This window comes from Mirounga leonina, unplaced genomic scaffold (genome assembly GCF_011800145.1).
Source record: "Mirounga leonina isolate KUSES-001 unplaced genomic scaffold, KU_Mleo_1.0 Mir_101664, whole genome shotgun sequence".
NCBI classification, from domain to species: Eukaryota; Metazoa; Chordata; class Mammalia; order Carnivora; family Phocidae; genus Mirounga; species Mirounga leonina.
The window spans coordinates 17,482,709-17,505,103 of record NW_023270175.1 but is presented as its reverse complement, the minus strand read 5'-3'; the positions used below and the strand labels follow the sequence as shown (position 1 = coordinate 17,505,103).

General features: G+C 35.5%; 1 pseudogene; it reads left to right on the top strand.

Annotated features, from left to right (window-relative positions):
- Positions 1-1,114: 1,114 nt before the first annotated feature.
- On the top strand, positions 1,115-2,109 carry LOC118011490 (annotated as a pseudogene).
- Positions 2,110-22,395: the final 20,286 nt, after the last annotated feature.

Sequence of the window (22,395 nt, the reverse complement as noted above, 5' to 3'; positions counted from 1 at the left end):
ACTACAGATAAAGAGCTGGTATCCAAGATCTATCAAGAACTTCTCAAACTCAACACCCAAAAAACAAATACTCAAGTCAAAAAGTGGGCAAAAGATATGAAAAGACACTTCTCCGAAGAGACATACAAATGGCTAACAGACACATGAAAAAATGTTCATCATCATTAGCCATCAGGGAAATTCCAATCAAAACCACATTGAGATATCACCTTCCACCAGTTAGAATGGCAAAAATGGACAGGAAGAGAAGCAAATGTTGGAGAGGTTGTGGAGAAAGGGGAGCCCTCTTACACTGTTGGTGGGAATGCAAGTTGGTACAGCCACTTTGGAAAATAGTGTGGAGGTTCCTCAAAAGTTTAAAAATAGAGTGGCCCTATGACCCAGCAATTGCAATCCTGGGTATTTACCCCCAAAACACAGATGTAGTGAAAAGAAGGGCCATATGCACCCCAATGTTCATAGCAGCATTGTCCAGAATAGCAAACTGTGGAAAGAGCTGAGATGCCCTTCAACAAATGAATGGATAAAGAAGATGTGGTCCATATACACAATGGAATATTACTCAGCCATCAGAAAGGATGAATACCCAACTTTTACATCAACATGGGTGGGACTGGAGGAGATTATGCTAAGTGAAATAAGTCAAGCAGAGAAAGTCAATTATCATATGGTTTCACTTATTTGTGGAACATAAGGAATAGCATGGAGGACATTAGGAGAAGGAAGGGAAAAATGAGGGAGGGGGATTTGGAGGGAGAGATGAACCATGAGAGACTATGAACTCTGAGAAACAAACAGGGTTTTAGAGGGGTGGGTAGAGGGGGGATTGGTTAGCCCGGTGATGGGTATTAAGGAGGGCATGTACTGCATGGAGCACTAGGTGTTATATGAAAACAATGGATCGTGGATCACCACATCAAAAACCAATGATGTAGTGTATGGTGACTAACATAACATAATAAAATTAAAAAAAAAAAAAAGCAAAACAAAAAAAAGAAAATCCTAGCTAGGTGGGGAGAAGCCAAAGTGCGACACCCCCTACTGCTGCGGTGGTCGCTCGCGTTCAGCCCACTGGGTCCGTGCCGCCCTTTGCTGTTGCAGCTACCGTAGGATCATGGCAGCACTCGTGGTGCTCCTGTCCTTGTTGTTGGTGGGTGTTTTCGGGAATGAGTTTAGTATATTAAAATTACCAGGGTCTGTTGTTTTCCGAGATGGAAATTGGCGTATACCTCTTGGCCAGGAGTTGCAGTGGGTAACCTGTTCCATTGACCTCGGGCTACCATTTTGGTGATGGAGAAGGGAGTAGACAAACTTGCTCTACCCCCAGGCAGTGTAATTCCATACCCTTTGCAGAATGCAGTTCCTTTTAGTCTTGACAGCGTTGCAAATTCCATTCACTCCTTATTTTCTGAAGAAACTCCTGTAGTTTTGCAGTTGGCTCCCAGTGAGGAGAGAGTGTATATGGTGGGGAAGGCAAACTCGGTTTTTGAAGATCTCTCCCTAACGTTAGGACAGCTCCGCAATTGCCTGTTCCAGGAAAACTCTGCTCTCAATTCACTTCCCCTCAATTCTCTGAGTAGGAACATTGAAGTTGATCTGCTCTTTCTTTCTGAATTGCAAATGCTACATGATATTTCAAGTTTGTTGTCTCGACATAAGCATCTAGCCAAGGATCATTCTCCTGATTTATATTCACTGGAGCTGGCAGATTTGGATGAAATTGGGAAACATTATGGGGAAGATTCTAAACAATTCAGAGATGCTTCCAAGATCCTTGCTGATGCTCTGCAAAAGTTCACAGATGACATGTACAACCTTTATGGTGGGAATGCAGTGGTAGAATTAGTGACCATCCAATCATTTGACACATCTCTTGTCAGGAAGACAAGGACTATTCATGAGGCAAAACAAGCAAAGAACCCATCAAGCCCCTATAACCTCACATATAAATATAACCTTGAGTATCCAGTGGTTTTCAACATGGTACTTTGGATAATGATCACCTTGGCCTTGGCTGTGATTATCACCTCTTACAATATATGGAACATGGATCTTGGATATGACAGCATTATTTATAAGATGACAAACCAGAAGATTCGAATGGATTGAATTCTCCTCATGCCAAACTTAGAAAAGGGGTTTGGAAATTGGCTGTTTTGTTAAACCTTTTAGTGTAGTTTAAAAGTAGATGGTATACTTTAAATTTATAAAAAAGAAAAAAGCAATTTTTGTTCTCCATGTGCCTGTGATGTTCTTTTAGAGTGAATTATAGTATTGATGTGAATTGATTTGTGTGCTATAGATTCCATAATATGCTCAAATATGATATAACCATTTAATATAATTTCATTCCATTTAACACTTGGAAATGTGCAGTGAAATAAATGTAAAACATTTAGAATAACTTGTGTTATTTATGTTGGGGAAAATGCACTGAATTTATTAGACAAACTTAGGAGTGCTTAACTTCCTCACACAGGACAGGTGAAAATGACATTTGGGCTGTTCTATACCATGAACCATTTGTAAATGTCTTAATTTGATGTAAATATCTCTGAAACAGAAGGTATTTAACTTCAAGTAGCCCTAAATTGTGGGAGTACTTACATAGTGACTGAGATTGAGAACTGCATCTGATTGACAGAGGGTGGCTGTTTTTTAACCTCTTCTGAAAGTTTGGTGATCCAAATCATGAGGTGGATATTAAAAATACTACATTGATCTAAAAAGAAACTAGCTTTATGGAGTTATAGATATCTGTAATTATACACCCAAAAAAACAATTTTGGGGGGGACATCTTGGAGCTTGACTATAAAATCTTTATTTTATTAACTTTCCTCCCTGTGTAAGTTACTATTAATGGTTTGTGGTACAACATCATTCTCTAGAATATTAAGTGGAAGTAGATGCTCCCTACTTTTCATGTGGAAGGGACCAATGTCTATAAAGAGTGACAAAGTTAATGATTCCAAAAAAAGAAAAAAAAAAAAAAAGAAAATCCTAGCTAATAGGATCCAACAATACATTAAAAGGATCATCCACCACGACCAAGTGGGATTTATCCCCGGGATGCAAGCGTGGTTCAACATTCACAAATCAATCAATGTGATAGAACACATTAATAAGAGGAGAGAGAAGAACCATATGGTCCTCTCAATTGATGCAGAAAAAACATTTGACAAAATACATCATCCTTTCCTGATTAAAACTCTTCAGAGTATAAGGATAGAGGGAACATTCATCAAGTTCATAAAATACATCTGTGAAAAACCCACAGCGAATATCATCCTCAATGGGGAATTGCTGAGAGCCTTTCCCTTAAGATCAGGAACATGTCAAGGATGCCCACTCTCACCACTCTTGTTCAACATAGTACTAGAAGTCCTGGCAACAGCAATCAGACAACAACAAAAAAATTATTCAAATTGGCAAAGAAGAAGTCAAATTCTCTCTCTTCGCAGATGACATGATATTTTATGTGGAAAACCCAAAAGACTCCACCCCCAAATTACTAGAACTCATCCAGCAATTCAGTAATGTGGCAGGATACAAAATCAATGCACAGAAATCAGTTGCTTTCTTATACACTAACAAAGCAACTGTAGAGAGAGAAATTAGAGAAACGATTCCATTTACAATAGCACCAAAAACCGTAAGATACCTCAGAATAAACCTAACCAAAGAGGTAAAGGTCTATCCTCTAGGAACTACAGAACTCTCATGAAAGAAATTGAAGAAGACACAAAAAGATGGAAGAACATTCTATGCTCATGGATAGGAAGAATAAACATTGTTAAAATGTCTATGCTAAATCAAAAACTAATGAGGTACTGTCTGGTGACTAACATAACATAATAAAATAAAATAAAATTTAAAAAACAACAGAAAATATCCCAAAACTAATCATATACTGTATGGTGACTAACGTAACAATAAAAAAATAAAGTAAAATAAATAAAACAGCAATCAGCAGAATGGGTGAAAAAGCAGGATCTAAATACATGCTGTCTACCAGAGACACACTCTAGACCCAAAGCCACAAATAGGATGAAAGTACAAAAATGGAAAAATAATATACCATATGGACAATTTCCTCTAGTGGTAGAAGTCAGAGAAATTGGAAGTGTGGATAGGATATAATGCACCACTGCTTTCTTGAGATGGAAGGATCCATATACCAAGGAATACAGCTCATCTCTAGAAGCTGAAAGTGGGCCCCCACTGACAACCAGCAAAGAAACTGAGGACTCAGTGTTAAAACTGCAAAGAAATGAAATTTTTAACAACCTGAATGAGTTTTGACGGAGATTCTCCATAAAACCTCCATATAAGAACCCAGTGTGCCAGTACCTTGATTCTGACACTGTGAGCAGAGAATCCAGTTGAGCCTGCCTGGACTTCTAACCTATAGAACTATGAACTAATAAATTGGTGTTGTTTTAAGCCACTAAGTCTGTGATAATTTGTCAAGCAACAATAGAAAACTAATAAAATCTCTTGTTTTCTAATTGTTTCATGTGCCTTATCTCCCTTAGGAGATTTCAAGCAAATTTAAGGTTAGAACCAAGTCTTATAAGTATAGCACACAATGCATATAACATGATACATTAAAGATCAGGATCAGTTAATTGAATAAAATACCAAGATTCACTTATATTTTCTGCTTACCCCACCTGAATATCCCTGACTTCCCAGTCATCCCCAATAATGTGCAAGATTCTTTTAGGGTAATATAATGGACTTAGAATAATATAGCTGGGGTAAAACAACAACAACAACAACCACAAAAGCTCTACATTTTAGGGAGGTTCCAACCATTTCAAGATTGTATTTAGAAGACAAAATACATGTTAACTATTTTTCTGATTAATTAATATGCTTACACCCTATTAGGGAAGACAAGCATTGTGTATCCATTGTTACTGTTTCATAACTTACTTTCTTTAGTTTCCAATAATAAATAATATTTTTTTCTTTTTTTAGATTTTATTATGTTATGTTAGTCACCATACAATACATCATTAGTTTTTGATGTAGTGTTCCATGATTCATTGTTTTCGTATAACACCCAGTGCTCCATGCAATACGTGCCCTCCTTAATACCCATCACTGGGCTAACCCATCCCCCCACACCCCTCCCCTCTAAAACCCTGTTTGTTTCTGAGTCCATAGTCTCTCATGGTTCATCTTGCCCTCTGATTTCCCTCCCTTCATTTTTCCCTTCCTTCTCCTAATGTCCTCCATGCTATTCCTTATGTTCCACAAATAAGTAAAACCATATGATAATTGACTTTCTCTGCTTGACTTATTTCAGTTAGCATAATCTCCTCCAGCCCCATCCATGTTGATGTAAAAGTTTGGTATTCTTCCTTTCTGATGGCTGAGTAATATTCCATTGTGTATATGGACCACATCTTCTTTATCCATTCATCTGTTGAAGGGCATCTCAGCTCTTTCCACAGTTTGGCTATTGCAGACATTGCTGCTATGAACATTGGGGTGCATATGGCCCTTCTTTTCACTACATCTGTGTCTTTGGGGTAAATACCCAGGAGTGTACTTGCTGGGTCATAGGGTAGCTCTATTTTTAACTTTTTAAGGAACCTCCACACTGTTTTCCAAAGTGGCTGTACCAACTTGCATTCCCACCAACAGTGTAAGAGGGTTCCCCTTTCTCCACAACCTCTCCAATATTTGTTGTTTCTTGCTTTGTCAATTTTTGCCATTCTAATTGGTGTAAGGTGGTAGGTATCTCAACGTGGCTTTGATTGGAATTTCCCTGATGGCTAATGATGATGAACATTTTTTCATGTGTCTGTTAGCCATTTGTATGTCTCTTCGGAGAAGTGTCTTTTCATATTTTCTGTCCATTTTTTGACTTGATTATTTGTTTTTTGGGTGTTGAGTTTGAGAAGTTCTTGATAGATCTTGGATACCAGCTCTTTATCTGTAGTGTCATTTGCAAATATCTTCTCCCATTCTGTGAGTTGCCTCTTTGTTTTGTTGACTGTTTCCTTTGTTGTGCAGAAGCTTTTTATCTTGATGAAGTCCCAAAAGTTCTTGCTTTTGGAGATGTATCTTGAAAGAAGTTGCTCTGGCTGATGTCAAAGAGGGTACTGCCTATGTTTTCCTCTAGGATTTTGATGGATTCCTGTTTCACATTGAGGTCTTTCATCCATTTTGAGTTTATCTTTGTGTATGGTGTTAGAGAATGGTCTAGTTTCATTCTTCTGCATGTGGCTGTCCAATTTTCCCAGCACCATTTATTGAAGAGACTGTCTTTTTCCATTGCATGTTTTTTCCTGCTTTGTCAAAGATTATTTGACCATAGAGTTGAGGGTCCATATCTGGGTTCTCTATTCTGTTCCATTGGTCTATATGTCTGTTTTTGTGCCAGTACCATGCTATCTTGGTGATCACAGCTTTGTAATATAGCTTGAAATTGGGCAACGTGATGTACCCAGCTTTGTTTTTCTTTTTCAACATTTCCTTGGTGATTCGGGGTCTTTTCTGATTCCATACAAATTTTAGGATTCTTTGTTCCAGCACTTTGAAAAATGTCATTGGAATTTCAGATCTTGATATCTCACAAGTTACAGATGTTAATTAATTTCTGTAATATCCTTGTTCATTATCATTTTTAGCCCAATTTTACGTAAGGTACACTGAAAGTAATGAATTTTCAGAAGTGTATGTACACACTCTTACTTTCCAGAAGAAAATGTACTTCTTATCATTAATAACTCTCTTATTAGTTGCTGTGTTGGGAATATGTAAGTGATAAAATTATCATGAAGTTAATTTCTCTGTCAGTTTTTAGAACAAAGAAAAAGTAACTTCCCTTCATATAAAGATCATGAACAATTAACAAGTAAAATCATAATTTCACAGATAGTTGCACATCTAAATTCATTCATATTTAGGGAAGAAGTAAGGCTACATTAAATTTTAATCAAATTTCACAGCTGCTGAAATATATTCATAAAATACTTGATTGACATTCCTAACACACAGAATGATCTATAAAAAGGACTATTGCATTTTAAGGTCAGGCATGTCATGTTCATCTCCCTATGTTCAAAATGTGTCATATTGAGAGATTGTAGCTATTTCTTTATTTTCCTTTTCCATTTCTTATTACTTCGTCTTCAAATACAATTCATGCAAATACCTAAAATTAGGTTGGAAAAATTATGGCTCTAACATAGAGGAATGGGTTTTCCAGGAATGAGTTATCATTCTGCTTTTTCCAAATGGATTTGTTGATCCTATAGGAAAGCTTTATATGCCCAGCTTTATAGTGAAATTGTATTAATTTACCCTGTTGTAATAATATTACTTTTATTACTTAATGGCCTGTTATTATATAATCTCTATAAATATTTACATTATAGACGCCCCCTTCCAATATTTCTTGAGTTCTAGGTGTGAAAGAGGGCAAACATAAAAATAATCTATGAATGCAAGTGAAACTTTCCCTAAGAAAAACAACACAAGAAAATTCTGATTTACTTAATAGATGTTTTAGAGAAGGTAATTTGCTTTATAAAAAGAAGCACTTTATTTACAATATTTAGTGTAACATTTAAATAATACTTGACTCACCTTCTATATAAAGCAATATGCACTTTCTCATTTTCATTTTTTATTGTGATAAGAACATTTAACATGTGATCTAGTCTCCTAACAAATTTTCAAGTGAATATCATCTCTAACTATAGTTGCAATGTTACACAGAAGATTTCTAGAGCTAATTCATCTTGCTTGACTGAAACTTCATGCCCCATTAGTGGCTCCTATTTTCTCCCTCCCTACAGCCCCTGGCAACCACCATTCCATTCTTTCATTTTATAAATTTGACTATCTTAGATACTTCATATAAATGGAATGGGTGCCTGGGTGGCTTAGTCGGTTGATCATCTGACTCTTGGTTTTGACTGAGGTCTGATCTCATGGCTGGGATTGAGGCCTGCCTCAATCGCCATGCTCAGCAGGGAGTCTGTTAAAAGATTCTCTCCCTCTGTCTCTACCCCCTACCCCCAATCGTGCTCACTCTCACACACTCTCTCTCTCTCCCTCCCTCCTTCTAAAATAAATAAATCTTAAAAAAAAAAAAAATAGAATGATGCAGTAATTGTCTCTGTGGCTAAATTCTTTTACTAAGCGTAATGTCCTCAAGGTTCATCCACCTGGTAACATATTGCAGATTATTTTCTTTTTTAAGGCTGACTGGCACTACATTGTATATATTGTGAAAAGTGAAATTAAATGAAGTCACTTATGTCTAGGGGTTTTAAAAGTAAGCCAGTTTGATAAGTTCTTTATAGATCTTGGATACTAGTCTTTATCTGATAAGACATTTGCAAATATCTTCTCCCATTCTGTAGGTTGTCTTTTGGTTTTGTCAAGTGTTTCCTTTGCTGTGCAAAACTTTTTATCTTGATGAAGTCCCAGTAGTTCATTTTTGCTTTTGTTTCCCTTGCCTTTGGAGATGTGTCTAGCAAGAAGTTGCTGTGGCTTATCAAACTCAACACCCAAAAAACAAATAATCCAGTCAAGAAATGGGCAGAAGACATGAACAGACATTTCTCCAAAGAAAGCATACAAATGGCCAACAGACACATGAAAAAAAGTGCTCCACATCACTTGCCATCAGGGAAATAAAAATCAAAACTGCAATGAGATACCACCTTACACCAGTCAGAATGGCTAAAATTAACAAGACAGGGAACAACAAATGTTGGTGAGGATGTGGAGAAAGGGGTACCTCCTACACTGTTGGTGGGGATGCAAGCTGGTACAGCCACTCTGGAAAACAGTATGGAGGTTCCTCAAGAAGTTAAAAATAGACTTACCCTATTACCCAGCAATTGTACTACTGGGTATTTACCCCAAAGATACAGATGCAGTGAAAAGAAGGGGCACATGCACCCCAATTTTCACAATAGCCAAACTGTGGAAGGAACCAAGATGTCCTCCAATAGATGAATGGATAAAGAAGATGTGATTCATATGTACAATGGAATATTATTCAGACGTCAGAAAGGATGAATACCTACTATTTGCATTGACATGGAAGGAACTGGAGGGGTTTATGTTAAGTGAAATAAGTCAATCAGAGAAAGACAATTGTTGTATGGTTTTACTCATATGTGGAATATAAGGAATAGAACAGAGGACCTTAGGGGAAGGGAGGGAAAACTGAATGGAAAGAAATCAAAGAGGAAGAAAAACCATGAGAGACTCTTAACTCTGGCAAACAAACTGAGGGTTGCAGAAGGGAAGGGGAAGGGGGATGGGGTAACTGGGTGATGGGCATTAAGGAGGGCATGGGATGTGATGAGCACTGGGTGTTATACACAATTAATGAATCATTGAACACTACATCAAAAACTAATAATGTACTATATGTTGGCTAATTGAATTTAAATTAAGAAAAAGATGTTCAGCATTAGTCATCATCAGAGAAATGCAAATTGAAACCACAATGAGCTATCACTTCACACCTGTCAGAATGACTAAAATTAACAACACAGGAAACAATAGATGTTGGCAAGGATGCAGAGAAAGGGGAACCCTCTTGCACTGTTGGTGGGGATACAAACTGGTGCAATCACTCTGGAAAACAGTATGGAGGTCTTTAAAAGTTAAAAATATAACTACCCTACAATCCAGTAATTGCACTGCTCAGTATTTACCCAAAAAGTATAAAAGATGAATTCAAAGGGATACATGCACCCTATTGTATATATAATGTCTCAAATGGAATATTATTCAGCCATATAAAAGAATGAAATCTTGCCATTTTCAATGACATGGATGGAGTTAGAGAGTATAATGCTAAGCAAAATAAGTCAGTCCAAAAAAGACAAATACCATGATTTCACTCATATGTGGAATTTAAGAAACCAAATGGGCAAAAAAAAAAAAAAAAAAGAGAGAGAGAGAGAGGGAAGACAAACCAAAAAACAGGCTCTTAATTATAAAGAACACTGATGGTTACCAGACAGGAGGGGGATGGAGCGGATGGTTGAAGTAGGGGACGGGGATTAAGAGTACACTTATCTTGATGAACACTGAGTAATGTATAGAATTGTTGAATCACTATATTGTAAACTTGAAACTCATATAACACTGTATGTTAACTAACTAGAATTAAATTAAAATTTAAAAGCAAATAAATAAAATTGTTGTATTTAAAAATAATCTATATTGGTTAACATTTTCATTCTCTAGTTCACCCTACATCTTCAGAACACTGTTTAAAGGTGTATATCTTTTTCAGATTATGTTCAGGTTCATCTCATCTATAAAAGAAAATGGAAGACTGGTAGCTTCTATATATACATTGTTGTATCTATTTGCAAAAAAAAAAAAAGTTATTTGTCATTTTACTCAAAGAAGTCTAATAACTCAGAAAATTCAGAAAATTTTTGAACTTTTGAAAATATGATATTCACTATGGACATACTGGGTCTTCATCATTGCTCATTAAGATTCTGGCCTGAATGCTCCAGTTAGTCATGTTGTGAGAAATTCTGATTTCATTCTAGTTTTTCTTAAGATGTCATTATGTCTTTAAAATCTAGCAACTTACTAAACATTTTACAATAAATATGTGTTGGATTCCCTTTGGATAATAAGTTTCACGAGTTTAACACTTGCTATATGAAATAGGACTACTGGGTTTTCCAAAGCACACCCCTTATTTTTTTTAAAGTCCTAGGATTTGATGAAACAATCTGTTTTTGCTTAGTACATGGCATTTTATAGATTCAGAACTATCCAATCTCAGCTTCTGTCATATGGCTTTGAATCAATATTATTACACTCAAAAAGTTACAAAAGGGTTAAATATAACAACCCATGGTAAAATTAAATTTATAGTCACATTCTTTGTAATTCAGAAAAAATAAAATATCAAATGTTATCAACCTTTGACTAATAAACATATTATAACCATATAAAGTTTTAAGAGCTCCTATTTCATGTGTCCACGTTCTTTGCTATGGTCGATACTTCCCAAGGTTCTAAGAGGAAAGAATAATAAGAATAATTAGGAAAAAATGTTGAACTCATAAAAACAAAATAAAATTGTGGTTTCCAGGGGCTGGATGTGGGAGAAATGGGGATGTGTTGTTCAAAGGATACAAACTTTCAGTTATAAGATAAATAAGTTCTGATAATCTAATGTACAACGTGGAGATTATAGTAAATAACGCACAATGTGAGATAATGGACATGCTAATTAACTTGATTGTGATAATTATTTCACAATGTATACATATACAAATCATCACACTGTACATGTTAAACATATTACTATTTTAATTGTCAGTTATGCCTGAATAAAGCTGGAGGGGGAGAGGAAAAGAAAATACCATATATGACTTGATTCTCTTTACTTGTCAGGAATTCTCCAAAAAGTTTTACATTTATCATCTCATTTAATCTTCAAAATAATAATTTTCACAAAAGATATAAATACACTAGAATATGATAATTTTATGGGTGGGGAAGCACAGAAAGTATAAATGATTTTACCAAGGACATATAGTTAGTAAGGTTTGGAGCCAGAATTCAAACCCTGGCAATATGATTCCAGTTTTGGAATTCTTAACCACTATCTTATTCTAAGATATCAGAAAGTAAAATCTCCCAAAAGATATTGGTCTGACTTTTGACTAAGAATACTCATGACAATGAAATAATAGGTTGATTCTCTTCTCTCCTCAAATTGCTTATTTCACTCAGTTTAATGAATCAACAGATAAAACGTTAACATATTCTTCATTAGCATTAATCATAAATGTAAAAACAAAGGAATGGAAGATAAGAAAACCAATGGTGGTATATGGACCTGTAGACATATCACATGCAGGTTGCTTAGGTAGAAGATAGTGAAAAAGATCTCTCTGAAAGGAAATGAATTGCACCTGGCAAAAATGCCATGCACTCTATTTCCCCTCTTGTCTACAGAAATTTAAGCATCAATATGTACTATTATTTTAATTTCCATAATTAAAACATCTATCAGATATTTAAAAAGTATAGGAAAAGAGCCAAATAAGAATATGAAAGCTAGAATGCAATAAAGGAAAGGTTAGTGCTCCCAAATTTGCTGGGTTTTGGTCTTCCCCTTCTTGAATTGGCAGCATATCAAGATATGTACAAACTAAACTAAGGAACAGCTGTACACAGCATTTCCTCTCTACTCTGCATTCTCTGAATGCACTGGCCAATTTTTTTTTTTTAATTTTGTACATCATTTACAACTATCTGTGTTGCTCTGTAGTCATTACTGGGCTCAGCCTGAGCACCAAAAAGGAACACAAAGCAACATATAAATACACATATTTGGCATTGTCACAGTTAGTGCAAAATAGTCCAAGTCCACTGCACTAACAATGACACTAGCTAGAAAAGTCACACACCTAGAATATAAAGTGCCCAAGAACTAATTAATCTTTGTAATTGCTTGTTTGTCAAAACAAGTCGGATATGTATGTCAATTCAAAATAAGCCCCCAGCATTGTGGAAGTCATAGTAGGTAGCTGAAGAAACCCAAGGCAGAAGTTTCCTTAATAGTGTGAGTGTTGGGTGTGCTTGATATTTACCATATTTAACTGTCTCATTTGTTAGACTCCCTGTCAATCATCAAAGTTGAATTTTAAGTTTTTGTTGAGATAAGCAATGAGGACAAGAAAAATCTCATTTACTTTGGAATTTGAGGTTAGTTTTTTTCTAAGATTTATTAATTTATTTATTTGACAGAGAGAGACACAGCAAAAGAGGGAACACAAGCAGAGGGAGTGAGAGAGGGAGAAGCAGGCTTCCTGCTGAGCAGGGAGCCCAATGTGGGGTCCTATCCCAGGACCCTGGGATCATGACCTGAGCAAGAAGGCAGACGCTTGACGACTGAGCCACCCAGGCGCCCCTTGAGGTTACTTTTAAAACTCTCTATCTGTTATATTCTTTTTTTCCTATCCCAGTTCCCCTGTAGGAAGAACAAAAACATTGAATTTTTTAGTGGTTATTGGTTTATACTACATTATACATACTCATACTTTGCCCTTTGCCCTTTGGGTAAAATGCCTATCTTTGTGAGATATATGTCCAGGACAAAGTTAGCATGACCCATGCATCAGTCAGGGTTCTCCCTAGAAGTAGAACAGATGGGATCTATATCTATATATCTAAATATCTGTGTCTAATCTACTGAGAGAGACTGATTTCTTTTTTTTTTTTTTTTTAAGATTTTATTTATTTATTTGACAGAGAGATAGAGCCAGAGAGCACAAGTGGAGAGAATGGCAGAGGGAGAGGGAGAAGCAGGCTTCCCACTTGAGCAGGGAGCCCGATGCGGGGCTCGATCCCAGGACCCTGGGATCATGACCTGAGCCGAAGGCAGACGCTTAACCATCTGAGCCACCCAGGTGCCCCGAGAGAGACTGATTTCTTTAAGGAATTGGATCACATGACCATGTAATTGAGGAGGTCAACAAGTATGAAATCTGCAAGGCAGGCCAGCAGGATGGAAATTCATGTAAGAGTTGATGATGCAGTTTTGAGTCCAAAATCCATAAGACAGGACAGCAGAGTGGAAACTGCAGCATGGTTTCTATGCTGCAGTCTTAAGGCCGAACACCTTCTTTGGAAAACCTCAATCTTGGTCTTAAGGCCTTGGACTGATTGCATGAAGTTCACCCCCATTATGAAGGGTAATCTGCCTTAATGTCAACTGGTTGTAAATTTTTATCACATATAAAAATATTTTCATAATAATTAGACAAGTGTTTGACCATATAACCAGGCACCATACCTGAGCTAACTTGGCACATAAAATTACTCATTACATCCCAAACACACAAACACATACACACACAACACCAGCCTCGTTACCACTGTGTTCTAAAAAACTGACCTAATCATGTTAAATATTTAAAGGAAATTTTATATAACATATTTTTTAGTAGTTAAAGTTCATGAATTACTAAAAAATGAGAACTTTCCTTGATGGCTTTCTGAAAGGTATGCTCTTCCTGTCACTGAAATTAATTATTCGACAGTTAATATGCTAATCTCCTAAGAATGAAGTAGGATTCCTCTGAGTAGGTTGTTTTCTTTTCTACCATTCACAGGGGTTGGGATTTCCAAAATGTCTAAATGCTTGGACAGTTTTGCTTAGCTAATAGCACTGAAGATGAATCTATTCATTACAGTTTTTATCTTATTGGCAACTGACCAACACTACTTGAACCAAGCTAAAAACCTTTCAAAATAAAATATCATTTACCTAGTACCATTTTGGAAAAGAAACACCACCAAAATATTTGATGGACTAGTTTAATGATTGAAGACTACAAGAATGCTGTTTTGGACAGCTTTTAAATTACACTGCTTGCCATTCATGGCACAGATATTCAGAGCCTTGGATAGTTTACCTATATAGTCACAAACAATGTGATAGCAGATGGGTTTTTGTATCTACCACTTGCTAAATCTGGATCAGTATCTATATTTGAAAACTAATTCTATAATATTTAGAATTATTAGTTAGTGGTCAGTTTTCCTCACTTATTTTTAAGTTTATGTTAATTCTTTCTAGACAAACCAATACTCTTTTCCATAGGTTACCAACTTTATCAATTTCTTTCAAAAAACTATTTTGAACGTCTTTATCAAAATCTTACTTCTATCAATAACAAACTAAGGGTACAATTTAGCTTAATCTCAGGAAATTAAAACACACACTTCATTAAACTTTGGTCATGTCCATTAAAATTAATTGAGACCTTAGCCCTTTGCTAGACTCTTTCTTAATGAGCTTGGAGGAAAAGATAATAAATCCAGAAAACAAGATCCTTTTTTAATGACTATGGTCCATATCAATTTTGGTTGGTTTAAACTAAAATTAATTGTATATTTCTACTTTAAATGTTTTTGATTATCTTCCAGGAAATGCATATGTGTTTTTCAAAACTAAGAAAGTACTTTATGTGCCAAAAAAGAAAAAAACAGTACTGAGAAAATACAAGATAAAACAATTTAAAAGAATACTATTAATTTAAAGGTCAGATTTTGCCAGTGAAAAGGACAACCTAGCCAGCAGATTATTAAAAGCTTCATTAATAATCAATGAATTACTGGCTGCAATCATACTTTTGCACAACTGCTAAACCAGGGACAGAATTTATTCACTTAATTTAAATCTTATGCACACAGTTCTCTAGTGATTTCATTAGACAGATGAACTGACTTGTACATGACAGAGTTTTCCTCTTGGAGCTTGATGTATTTCATACACATTGATTTCCACAGAGGACCCAAAGTAACCTGTACCTCTAATGTGATTTCTGAATAACTAGATTTTAGTTACTGAGGGAGCTAGAGAGTTGAGACATATTGTGGGCAGAGTCCCCTAATCTCCTGTGTATATACTTAAATACTGTAATATTGCATTCAGTTAACTCCCTTTATGTTCAGTTATAAAATTTCCAAATATACTTTTATTTCAAAAGATAAAAAATACTATGAAATCACAAGAATACATGACCACATCACTAAATTTTGGTAAAAATACAAACTCTTTCACTATGTTTATAAGAGTATTCATACATTCAACCAAGAAATTATCATGAACACATGTAAGCAATGTGATTTTAGTTTATGGACACTTAAAACGCCACAGTTCTGACCCTGACCTTCTCTATCTTCTAAATAGTGAGAAATCTCAGTAATTCCTTTTTCCTTTCACCCAATTAAATAGGCAGAGTAGAAAAACTGGAAAACTGCTCTGTGCTTTCCTTAACTTGTGTTGAAAGTAATGGGAATAAATTATGCACTATGGAATGGGAACAAATTATGCACTATGGAAAAATCAAATTTTCTGTACCAACATTAGTGATTCAAGGTATGTTTCTCTACTAAATTATCTCACTAATCTTATACCACCAAAATCTATTCTGCCTATTATGCTACTGGAAGTATAGATAGATATGACCTGTCAGATAGCCCCCTAAGCATATCAATGAGGCCTGGAGAGACAATACAACAAAGGTTTTTGTTACCAATCAAGCAGTTGATATTGAGTATCTCAAGGGTGCTTTGAGGTCACAGTATTATGGGAATTACACATTCCACACATGACAAACATAAAGTTTTACTTCTTCCCTCCAAAAATAGAAAGCTAAAAAGCAAGAACTAAAGCATCTTCCAGTATGACAAAGAAATCTTTGCCCAATCTACTGACTTGAAACACTTTTTATTCAATATATCACACAATAAAAACAATAACATTGGCACAGTACATCTGCAATGGATGTTTGAACTATATTAATATTCACTGAGTAATCATTTTAACCATGGTTTTATGTACATGTTAAACCAGATGAAATCATGGTAATAGATCTTAGATTCCTGTTTCTTCACACTGTCACTGAATTGGATCAACACTGTACATAGTGAATAATCAAAATATTGTAGTCATGAATTGCCTTGAAAAATGTAAGTACTGATAAATCAATAGTGTCAGAGATTTAAAGCAGATTTTTCTATATAGCAAATGAGATCAGAGCATATAAAGAAAACAAAAAGAAACAGCAGTCTTGGAAGATCCCAAAGTGCTCAAAATAAAAACATAATGAGCTATTTGTGATGCCTATATATAAATATCCTGTTCAAAAAAAATTTTTTTTAAATAAACAGGAACCTATACTATTTTGAATACAAGAAGTGATGTGAAAAGTATATAAAATTTGCCAAAATCCTTTCTCTCTTCTTTTTAATGTGTGATCCAAACAACCTGTTCATGTAATAGATATTTCAAAATTTCATAATTCTTTGCTTTGTTCATAAGTACATCATTTAAATGATTCTTCAGAATCATAGAAAACTATTAAATCTAAATAACGTGAATAAAGTTTTGCCAGTTCTCTTTCAGTTCATCTGACTGTGCAAAAGAAACTTCAAAGAAGCAGAAGTCAAATGAAACACGTGTTCATTAGCCTCACTTTTTCATAGTTGAAGTGACTGTATATTCAATTACTCTGATCCCCTCTTCTTTTTAAAGAAGTTCTTTTTCTTTTTTTTTAAGATTTTATTTATTTGAGAGAGAGAGAATGAGAGACAGAGAGCATGAGAGAAAGGAGGGTCAGAGGGAGAAGCAGACTCCCTACTGAGCAGGGAGCCTGATGTGGGACTCGATCCCGGGACTCCAGGATCATGACCTGAGCCGAAGGCAGTTGCTTAACCAACTGAGCCACCCAGGCGCCCCAAGAAGTTATTTTTCATATGTATAGATTTTAAGGAAGAAAATATAACAAGAATACACCAGATAGACATTTCATGAATCCTGATTTTTTATCATGTAAACTGATAAAATTTCCTGAGATATTGTAAAAATAATGAAAAAGAAAATTAAGAATATAACCCTTAAATAGTTTTAACATAATATCCCTTAGCTTAAAGTACAGTTCAAGCCCAATGTTTCCCTGTTGATTTTCTGTCTGGATGATCTATCAGTTGCTGAAAGTAGGTATTGAGGTTCCTTTCTATTATTTTATTGTTGTCTATTTTTCCCTTCAGAGTTGCTAATATTCGCTTAATATGTTTAGGTGCTCCAATGTTGGGTGCATATATATTTGATTGTTATATATCCTTAATGAACTGATCCTTTTATCATTATGTAGTGACCTTCTTTATCTCTTGCTACCATTTTTGTCTTAAAGTCTATTTCATCTGATATAAGCATAGCTACCCCTGCTTTATTTTGGTTTTCACTTGCATGGTTAATCTTTTTCTATCCCTTCACTTTGAGTCTATGTATGTCTTTAAAGCTAAAGTGGCTCTCTTGTAGGGAGTATGTAGTTATGTCTTGTTTTTTTATGCATCCAGTTACTCTATGCCTTTTGACTGGAGAATTCAATACATTACATCTAGAGTAATTGTTAATAGGTAAGAACTTACTAATATCATCTTATTAACTGGTTCTGGCTTTTTTGTAGTTCCTTCGTTCCTTTCTTGCTGCCTTCTTTGGAACATTTTTTTCTATAACAGTATATGTTTTAATTCTCTTTTCTTTATCTTTCATGAATCTACTGTGGTTTTTTGCTTTGTGATTACCATGAAGCTTACATAAAAACATTTAAAAAATATAATAATCTATGGGTGCCTGGGTGGCTTAGTTGGTTGAGCATCCAACTCTTGGTTTCAGCACAGATCTTGATCTCAAAGTCATGGGTTCAAAGCCCAAGTTGGGCTCCATGTTCAGTGGAGAGTCGGATTGAGATTCTCTCTCTCCCTCTTCCTCTGCCCCTCTTGCTCATGTTCTCTCTCTCTCAAATAAATAGATAAATCTTTAGAAAAAAATATATGATTATCTATTTTATACTGATAACTTAAATTCAATCCCACACAAAATTCTATCCTTTTGCTACCCTGCCTTTTGTGTTTTTGACATCACAATTTATCTCTTCTCGTATTGTTTATTTATTAATAGATTATGTTAGCTATAGTTATTTTTAATAATGATGTCCTTTAATCTTTATACTGTAGTTAAGTGGTTAATATGCCACATTACAGTATGAAAGTATTCTGAATTGACTGTACAATTATCTTTATCACTGTGTTGTATATTTTCATGTTTTCATGTTATTAATTAGCATTCTTTCATTTCAGCTTGAAAAACTACATTCAGTATTTCTTGTAAGGCAGGTCTGGTGGTGATATGCTCCCTCAGCTTTTGTTTGTCTGGGAAAGTGTTTATTTCTCCTTCATTTCTGAAGGACAACTTTACTAGATATAGTATTTTTGGTTAGCAGTTTTTTTTTTCCCCCCAGTGCATCAAATATGTCATCTCACTCTACTGGGGTTTGTAATATTTCTGCTGAGAAGTGTGCTGATAGCCTAATTCGGGCTCCTTTTTAACTTACAATCTTCTTTTCCTGTGTTGCTTTTAAGATTCTCTCTTTGTCTTTGATTTTTGACAGTTTTATTATAATGTTTTTTGGTGAAGATTGTTTTGGTTTAAAATTATGGGGTGACCTATTAGCTTCATGAACTTGGATGTCCAAAATTTTCCCCCAGATATGAGAAGTTCTCAGCCATTTCCTTAAATTAGCTTTCTGCCCCTTTCTCTCTTCTTATGGAACTACAATAATTCAAAGAGCATTTTTTTAATGGTGTCTGATAGATTACATAAGCTTTCTTCACTTTTTTTTCATTCTTTTTCTTTGTTTTCCCTTGACTGGCAATTTCAAAATTTCTGTATTCCAATTGGCAATTTATTTCTTCTGATTGATCCTTCTGCTGTTGATGCTCTCAATTATATTTTTAGTTTCATTTATCAAATTCTTAAAGTCCAGAATTTCTGTTTCTTTTTAATTATTCCTTCTCTATGTTAAACTTCTCATTTTGTTTATGTACTGTTTTCCTGATTTCACTGAACTATCTTTCTGTGTTTTCTTGTAGGTCACTGAGTTTCCTTAAAATAGCTATTATGAATTTTTTATTGGGAAAATTTAATATCTTCATGTCTTTGGGGATAGTTCCTGGAAGATTATTGTGATCTTTTGGTGCTATCATGTTTCTTTGATTTTTCATGTTCACTGAAGTCTTGTGTTGCCATCTTTTAATTTATAGTAGCACCCATCTCCTCCAGGCTTGACTAATTAACTTCAGGACAGAAACACCCCTGCTAGGGATTCTGAGGTTCTCCCAGACCTCTTATGTATATGCTTGCTTCACTCTCCTTGCTCCCTCTTGTGGTAACATTCTTAAGCATGTATGCTATCTCTTGATCCAGGAATGCACCAGACTGGGTGCTGACAGCCTCCCATTTGCTTTCCCATGGGCAGAGATTTATAGCTCAAGCTTGTGATCTTTCCCTGGAGATCTGGGTATATGATTTCTGCCTGTGCTCACTATCTGTTTGCCAAAGCTTACTCTGATATCTATTGGGAATGTGTACAGACAGCTGTCCAGAAAGTGCAACAGTGTAGGAGTAAGGTATGCAGAGTTCTGGATGTACCTGTGACCCAGTTGGGGGATCTGTGGGTGAGGGACCTCCGGCACCTTAGTGGCAGGATTCTTGGTGGAGTCTGGAATGCAGTTAATAGAATCTGCATCCCACTACTAATGCCTTCTGAGAGCCCTATCTAGCATAGCCTCTTCCCACCCCCCATCACGCAACTCATGACTCAGTTGTCTGGATGGAGTTATAGAGAATTAGGCCTTTTTGGCAATTTACCACACTATCATGCACTCACTCATATGTTCTCCCTTACCCCAGAGAGAAAAATCACAAGGCAATTAGTTCTTCCTTGACACTGATCTGTGCCACCTTGGGGGATGTGGGGGGCAGTTAAAGAAAAAGTGTACCTCTTCCTTAGCCTCTCCAGCGTATTCAATCCCATACAATGTGCTGAAATTTCTTTGCTAAAAATCTGGAGTTCCACAAAGGCTTTCTCCTCTGTGGGTGACATTCTAAGACAGTGATTTCTAGGGGCTACTGGACCATGACCAAGAGGGTCTGGGGCCAGTTCAGGGGTCAATGAAGGGTCCACAGCAGGGACTAAGGTTTATATGCTAATTATCTGAATTATAAGGGGGCAGGACTCCTCCTGGGTCCTTTGGCATATCGTGATGGATCCCACCACACACAAAAGAACTTTTGTCAATGGAAAGAGGATGAATTATTATTGTTGAGGGGTGTATTCAATGAGGGACATCTTATTCAGCCATATTGCTGACACCACTCACCTCTCACTTTTTAAGGATAATTTCAAAGAGTACAGAATTCTATGTATCGTGTTTTTTTGTTTGTTTGTTTCTCATCCCAACATCCCTCTCTTCTTGCTGGAATGATTACTGAGGAGAAACCGCATGTATTTCTTATCTTTGTTCCTTTATTGGTAAGGTGTCTTTTATTCCAGCTTTGTTCAGGATTTTTTATCTATATTTTTTTAATTTAAAAATGATAAGATTAGGTGTGTTTTGGAGAGGGGCATTTATCTTGCTTGATGTTCTCTGAACATCCTGAATCTGTGGTTTGTTGTCTGACATTAATTTGGTGAAATTCTTAGCCATTATTGTTTTAAATATTTATTTTGTTCCTTTCTCTCTATCTTCTTTTCTTCAGCTGGTTTCTAATTTAGCTGCTCTGAAGTTGGGTGCATATATATTTATGATTTTTATAACTTTTTAATTTGATGCAACTAAATATATTAAGCAAAGGCTAACAGATCTGAAAGAAGAAATAGACAACAGAATAATAGAAGGGGAATTGAATACTCCACTTCCAACAATGGATAGATCATCCAGGCAGAAAGTCAACAAAGAAACAATGGACTTAAACCATACTTCAGATCAAATGGACCGAACAAATATATATAGAACTTTCCATCCAATAGCAGCAAAATACACATGTTTCTTGAGTGTGCACAGAACATTCCTCAGGATAGATCATGTGCTAAGTCACAAAACAAGTTTTAGCAAATGCAAAGAAATTGAAAATATACCAAGTATCTTTTCTGGCCACAGGGTTATGAAACTAGAAATCAATAACATGAGAAAAGCTGGATAATTCATAAATATGTGAAGATTAAACAATGTGCCACTGAACAAACAATGGGTGAAAGAAGAAATCAAAAGGATATAAGTAATATCTTGAAACAAACAAAAATGGAAGCACAACATATCAAAACTATGGGATGCTGCAAAATCATTTATAACAGGAAAGTTTATGACAACAAAATGCTTACATTAAGAAACATGACTCAGGGGCGCCTGGGTGGCTCAGTCGTTAAGCTTCTGCCTTCAGCTCAGGTCATGGTCCCAGGGTCCTGGGATCAAGCCCTACATCAGGCTCCCTGCTCAGCGGGAAGCCTGCTTCTCCCTCTCCCACTCCCCCCTGCTTGTGTTCCCTCTCTCGCTGTGTCTCTCTCAGATAAATAAATAAAATCTTAAAAAAAAAAAGAAACATGACTCAATCTTACATCATAGATCAAATAACTAGAAAAAGAACAAACTAAGTACAATTTTAGCAGAACAAACTAAATAACAAAACTCAGTACATTAAAAAAAAATGAAATAGAGACCAGGAAACAACAGAGAAGATAAATGAAACTAAGGTGTTTTTGGAAAGAAAAAGAAAATTGACAAATCTTAGTTAGACTAAGAAAAAAACAAACAAAAGATTAAAATAAAATCAGAAATGAAAGAGGAGGCATTATAACTGATACCACAAAAACACATAGGATTATAAGAGACTACTATGAAATATTATGCCAACAAATAGGATAACATAGAAGAAATGGAAAAATTCCTAGAAACATACAACCTACCCAAACTGAATCATGAAGAAATAGGAAACCTGAGTAGACAAATAATGAGCA